We start from the raw sequence: 8,029 nt of genomic DNA, 5'->3' as shown, positions 1-8,029 counted from the left end.
AGATCGATGCTCATAATGTCAATCACTGGATTGTCTGGTCCAGACTCAATTATTTACAGACACCGTCATATAGCTGGAATATTGCTGAGTGCGGCGTTAAACATCAAACAAAACTTTCCCTTCCTTGTGTGCAAGCGAGTAACACGATGCTTTACGTCACTGTACTTCACGATAGACATCCATTTACTTCACGATGGACCCAGACCGCCTCCGTGGTCTAATGGTAGAGCGTCCGCCCGGAGAGCGGAAGGTCCGGGGTTCGATCCCTGGCCGCGTCATACCAAAAGACGTTAAAAGATGGTAACTTGTTGTTACCCTGTCTGGCGCTCGGCATTAAGGGGCTAAAACAAGGACTGGTCGGCTCGGAGTCAGTATACTGTGTCTGAGTGGGGTATTCATGTTAAACTGCGGCATGGTATCCCAGTGGGCTAGCACTATAAATCGGCATCGGTCCGGACTAGTACAAGCAGCCACACACACACATACACGTGCATGCACGTCGCTATATAAGTGCAATAATCTTCGACGCGACGTTAAACCCCATTTCACCTCACTTCACTTCACGATGGACCCGTGAAGAGTCCGAGGTAAAATAGGTCTTCAGCAACCCATGCTTGCCGTAATTGGTTACTATGCTTGTCGTAAAAGGCGACGAACAGAAGCGGGTGGTCAGGCCCGCTGACTTGGTTGATGCATGTCATCGATCCCAATTGCTTGGATCGATGCTCATGATATTAATCACTGGATTGTCTGGTCCAGACTCGATTATTTACAGACCGCCGTCATATAGCTGGAATATTGCTGTGTGGCGTTAAACAACAAACCAACCAACCAAACCAACTTCACGCTGAAGAAGTAAAATGGTATATATTTTCAATTGTATCGGTAACAAAAAAATACAAAGGCAAAATACAAATCACATTGAACTTCAACACTATGATAATAAATCAAGGGGTTTTGTGTTAATACATACTATGGTTATTGATGTGGCAACAGCCACGGACGTTCAATGCAACATACTGATCAATGATTTCCCCATCTGGTGCAGGATAATTGTCCATCACATGCTGTGTTTAACGACAGAATCAATACCTTGATACATTCCCACGTGTTCAAAACTGGGCTCAACAAATAAAGTGACTTCCTGACTGGAAATACAACGTAAACGTGACATATACAGTAAACTACGGTTATAACGAACACGCTTATAACGAACTGACGGATATAGCGAACTTACTTTGTGGTCCCGACTACTTGCTGTAGTCATGCTGTATATGTACTTATAACGAACTACGGTTATAACGAACTAAAATTAGTAGTCCCTTTGACAAAACCGTAGTTTACTGTACAGTAAACTACGGTTATAACGACCACGCTTATAACGAACTAACGGATATAACGAACTAACTTTTTGGTCCCGACTATATGCTGTAGTTATGCTGTATATATGCTTATAACGAATTACGGTTATAGCGAACTAAAATTAGTAGTCCCTTTGAGTTCGTTATAACCGTAGTTTACTGTATCAACATACAGTCACAGACACCAGATCCATGTACTGATGGGAAGTAATAACGGAGTATACAAGAGAAATATTGTTGTTAAAACATGTACAGGGGTGAATATTAGCTGGTATAGCACTGCACATACACTGGCATAAACACCCGCTTATATCCGGGGAAATACGGGATGGATGTCAAACAAGTGTTTCCCTAATAAATAGTTCCTTAATTTGTTGTCGTCAGTATATTTACCCCGCTTCAAGATTAGATTCAAAAATAGGTAGTTTATAAATTCCAGAACTGTAAAGCATAATAACATATAGATTAATCATAGATAAAACATTAACGTAGAATGTGCTCGCTGCAGCGATTGTATATCAAGACAAGCTAAAACTAAATGTTTTGTAAATGACTTTCGACACGAATATAGATATCAGTTTACACACACAGTTGAATGTTCATTCAACGGTGCATTTAACATCACGTAGTAAACATGAAATCAATCTCTATACAAAATACACCGTAAACCAACTAAATACACCCAGAGACCATATAATAGAATGACAAGGTCTCTGATACATCGTATACCAGCTAAATACAAAGTAAAACGGATAAACAATTAATTAATTCAAAGTAACCAAAACATGATATATTTGCAATGTTATAAAAAAAAGTCTGAATATAAAATATGTATAACCAACCATATTGTCCTGAGCCAATGAAGGGCGAAAAAAGCATATCCGCCGACTTGAACCTGGTATAGTCGCTATCCAAGTCCAGATCATCCGATTCAATCTCCAGGGTGAAGGAATCCATTGTAAAGTCCTACACACCCTACCAGCTCTGATTTCAAATGACAAAGGCGCAATGCACCACGCTACATAAACGTGTACTGTACGGCAATAAACATCCCCGGCTCAAGTTGCGTCAATATGTCGTAATGTCCAAGTTATCTTTATTAAAAGTCCGAGGGGACAAATGACTATCTCCTCCCGCTACTACAACAGGTGATATCTGTGTTTCAGTTGTTTACCGAGGAAATGTTCCGCCGCGGGGCATAATAAAGTTCTCCGTCTCAATATGACAATATCGAGTAAATCTCAATTAAATCCCTCTCAGTAGGACATCACTTCATAAACTCGATGTAAACCACGGATGTAGGCAACAGATGGGTTCAGCGTTACTGATACACTACTATTAAACTCCATTGACAAGCGCGGGGCGTATAAAAGGTATGTTGCTGCAGGGTATGGTTTACGGGCAGGTTAGTCGATTGTAAAACCAGCTGTTGAATGGTCAGTCTTTTTTCTGACCAAGGGGCGCCGGACTAGTCTAGTGGTTGAAGCGTTCGCTCGTCACACAAGAGGTCCGGGTTCGATTCTCCACACGGTCAAATGTGTGAAGTGCTTATTTGGTGATATTTGCTAAAAGTGGCGTAAAACAATACTCACTCACTCTTCTTCAGGGTATGAAACTCCCAAAAATTTCAGCCAGACCACAGGACTGGCTAGCTGAAATAACTGCCAGCCCTGACCAAAACCTGCCTGCCCACTATAATCATATGTTTCTCAGGATAAGCTAACGGGATTTCTTTTTGGTTACATTTTATCATTCATCTTTACATGTGAATTAATGATTATCATCGGGTAATATTTAGAATATTGTCACATATGAAATATAACCCGACCGTCGGGTAGGGGGATTTGAAAATCTGGCAGCCCGAGTTGAAATCAACCCGTCTCGGACGGTCGGGCAGGCAGGTATTTCGAACACTGCTCTTTTTCCATCATTCTACATTATATATCCCGTGGACATCCTGGGTTAGAACAGGCCTCCAGCAGTCTATACTGGTCGTCAAAAACGACCAAAATGGATCGGGTGGTCCGTCTCTGCGACTTGGTTGATTGCATGTCATCGTAAACCGACGGCGTGGATAGTTGCTCATAATATCAATCACTTGAGTGTCTGGTCCAGATTCGATTATTTACAGGCCCCCGTCAAAGCTGGACGATTGCTGAGTGCGGCGAAAAAAAACCTGAATGAGATAAAGGCGATTCTAAAATCGATTTAACTCTTACTTAGGTATGCAAATTGAATGTACATTTTAATATACTTCAGTTAAATCCTCCTGTGTCAGGAGTGAGTGAGTGAGTGAAGATCTGGGTTAGATTTGGTTTTCAGCAACCCATGCTTGTCGTAAGAGGCGACTAACGGGATCGGGTGGTCAGGATCGCTGACTTGGTTAATGCATGTCATCGTATCCCAATTGCGTAGATCGATGCTCATGATGTCAATCACTGGATTGTCTGGTCGAGACTGGATTATGCACAGACCGCCGTCGTACAGCTGGAATATTGCTGAGTGCGGCGTTAAACATCAAACAAAACAAACTTGACGTGACAGCGCTGCTTGGGACAGTATTTCAGTTATACCCCGGCGTGTCAGTTGATGTAGCAGGAAGTGATACAGGTCTTACCTCCCGGGAAGTACCCACGAGCACAGGTATGCTGTTGACTAACCTGTAACTCTGGTTTTGCTGACAAACCTAGAAACATAATCAGGGCGAATCGTGAATAGGTTTCTGCCACGCTTAATGGACGCAACTCTGGGGGGCTAACTGCGCATCCAAGACGACCACATTGGCCACCCGTGCCCCCAAGTGACAAGGAAGCAGCCATACAAGGGGTTGTGATGGACCTCCTTGCATTTTTTGCAAGGAATCCTTTTACCTCACTCACTCACGTACAAGCAGACTATAACAGACTGACTATACCCACAACTTCCTACCAACACCCACATCTACCTTCACTCACATCTACCACCCTGGACATACACATCTTCCCCACATTCACCACCCATATGTCAAGTATTGACAACGACATTCACCACCCATCTATACATTTATTGACAACCACATTCACCACCCATATGTACATGTATTGACAACGACATTCACCACCCATCTATACATTTATTGACAACCACATTCACCACCCATATGTCAAGTATTGACAACGACATTCACCACCCATCTATACATTTATTGACAACCACATTCACCACCCATATGTACATGTATTGACAACGACATTCACCACCCATCTTCACATGTATTGACAACCACATTCACCACCCATCTATACATGTATTGACAACGACATTCACCACCCATCTATACATTTATTGACAACCACATTCACCACCCATATGTACATGTATTGACAACCACTTTCACCACCCATCTTCACATGTATTGACAACCACATTCACCACCCATCTACACATGTATTGACAGTCACATTCACCACCCATCTACACGTGTATTGACAACCACTTTCACCAACTATCTACACATGTATTGCCAGCCACATTCACCACCCATCTACACAGCTATTGACAACCACATTCACCACCCATCTATACATGTATTGACAACCACATTCACCACCCATATGTACATGTATGGACAACCACATTCACCACCCATCTACACATGTATTGACAACCACATTCACCACCCATATGTACATGTATTGACAACCACATTCACCACCCATATGTACATGTATGGACAACCACTTTCACCACCCATATGTACATGTATTGACAACACCATTCACCACCCATCTACACATGTATTGACAACAACATTCACCACCCATCTACACATGTATTGACAACCACTTTCATCACCCATCTACACATGTATTGACAAGTCACATTCACCACTCATCTACACATGTATTGACAACCACATTCACCACCCATCTTCACATTTATTGACAGCCACATTCACCACCCATCTATACATGTATTGACAACCACATTCACCACACATCTACACATGTATTGACAACACCATTCACCACCCATCTATACATGTATTGACAACAACATTCACCACACATCTACACATGTATTGACAACACCATTCACCACCCATCTACACATGTATTGACAACCACATTCACCACCCATCTACACATGTATTGACAACCACATTCACCACCCATCTACACATGTATTGACAACCACATTCACCACTCATCTACACATGTATTGACAACACCATTCACCACCTATCTACACATGTATTGACAACCACATTCACAACTCATCTATACATGTATTGCCAGCCACATTCACCACCCATCTACACAGCTATTGACAACCACATACACCACCCATCTATACATGTATTGACAACCACATTCACCACCCATATGTACATGTATGGACAACCACATTCACCACCCATCTACACATGTATTGACAACCACATTCACCACCCATATGTACATGTATTGACAACCACATTCACCACCCATATGTACATGTATGGACAACCACTTTCACCACCCATATGTACATGTATTGACAACACCATTCACCACCCATCTACACATGTATTGACAACCACTTTCATCACCCATCTACACATGTATTGACAGCCACATTCACCACTCATCTACACATGTATTGACAACCACATTCACCACCCATCTTCACATTTATTGACAGCCACATTCACCACCCATCTATACATGTATTGACAACCACATTCACTACCCATCTACACATGTATTGACAACCACATTCACCACCCATCTTCACATGTGTTGACAACCACATTCACCACCCATCTACACATGGGATATTGGTATTCAAATGTTATACAAAAGAATTTCCAACGTGCAGATTTATCAATTTATCAAATGAATACTTAAAATGAAAAGTAAATTCCTTTCATTTTTGTACCCAAAAAAATCCAACAAACAGACTGTCGACTGATAATAGCCCCTACACATGTGTGTGTACGCTATTTAACGGAATTAAGCATGTAAGTGCTGGACGATCTCTGTGATAACTATATCGCCCATGCTTGTCTGACACGCAAACTCCTTGTTTTCAGTTCAAGGTTCTGTGGTAATTTCATATGGATTTCTTATCGTTATACAGACACAATGCAGTGTATATAACACACAATGCAATATATATAATGACTACAATCTCACGCTCCCTGTCATTTAACAAAATCGATTTTAAACATGTGCCGTGTGTGTAGGCGAACAGGCGGTCACTTGATGAAATAATGACAAACTTGGATGAAGAGGGGGAAAGTTATTTGTGAAATGGGTGCGGTTGTGAAACTATGAACTGTGGGGAGAGGCAAGAAACATAGGCAGTAATTTTTATTGTGAGATTATTTGAATTATTTTTGTGTTTATTTTCACCTTAATAAGCTGTATTATCAGTTAACAATCACAGCTTAATATATGTAAAGCTGGACAAGGTGAGGTGAGGTGAAATGGGGTTTAACGTCGCGTCGAAGATTATTGCATTTATATAGCGACGTGCATGCACGTGTATATGTGTGTGTGTGTGGCTGCTTGTACTAGTCCGGACTGATGCCGATTTATAGTGCTAGCACACTGAGATACCATGCCGCAGTTTAACATGAATACCCCACTCAGACACAGTATACTGACTCCGAGCCGACCAGTCCTTGTTTTAGCCCCAGACAGGGTAACAACAAGTACCATCTTTTAACGTCTATTGGTATGACGCGGCTGGGCATCGAACCCCGGACCTTCCGCTCTCCAGGCGGACGCTATACCATTAGACCACGGAAGCTGTCTAAAGCTGGACAAACGTTTGGGGAGTTTCGCCTGTATACGACATGCATGGGTGGAGTCGTAGTCTCTGTGGACTGGTGGAAAAACACAAATAATACCACAATGAAATAGACTAATACACAATCTAGTCCACTAGATCAATCGATCACGGTACCAGAGGGGAGGTGGGGTAATTTCATGTATTATTTTACACACACACAGTAAGTGAACAGATTGTGGTTTTACCCCACTTTAGCAATATTCCAGCAATATCACGGCGGGGGACACCAGAAATAGGCTTCACACATTGTACCCATGGGGAATCGAACCCGGGTCTTCGACGTACCGAGCGAACATGTTAACCACTAGGCTACCCCACCGCCCTTTACACACAGAGATGAAATGAAGCTAATAGTTTATGGAAATAATTCCTGGTGATTAGCCATACATTTATTAGATATCATACATCCGGGTGATTAACACTCACATCGTCTCGTGCTCATTCGAGTGTTATGCTAGTTTTAAATCTATATCTGTGATTATCTAGTGCTTTTACTGTCCTTTGTCGACAGATGTTATAATCTATAATTATGTATTATTTCTGTACAACTTGATTTGGTCGCGATATGGCTCAAATATTGCCGATGTGAGACAATAAATATTAATTCACCCACGCACCCATTTCATAATAGAATCAATCTTGGCGGTGAATAAGTGAATGAGTTTGATTTTACGGCGCTATGATTTGTAATTCAGTGACAACAGTAAGGCGAGGAGTGTGTGTGTATGCAGGGGGGAGGTGGGGGAGAGGGGGGGGGTATAGGCTGCTACAGCTGACAAGGGAGTGAGTATAGGCTGCTACAGCTGAGATAGGAGCTGGGCATAGGTTGTTACAGCTGACAAGGGGGTGAG

Source organism: Haliotis rufescens, unplaced genomic scaffold (assembly GCF_023055435.1).
Source record: "Haliotis rufescens isolate VD_foot unplaced genomic scaffold, xgHalRufe1.0.p SCAF_8, whole genome shotgun sequence".
Lineage (NCBI taxonomy): Eukaryota > Metazoa > Mollusca > Gastropoda > Lepetellida > Haliotidae > Haliotis > Haliotis rufescens.
Note: the sequence above shows the minus strand (reverse complement) of the source record.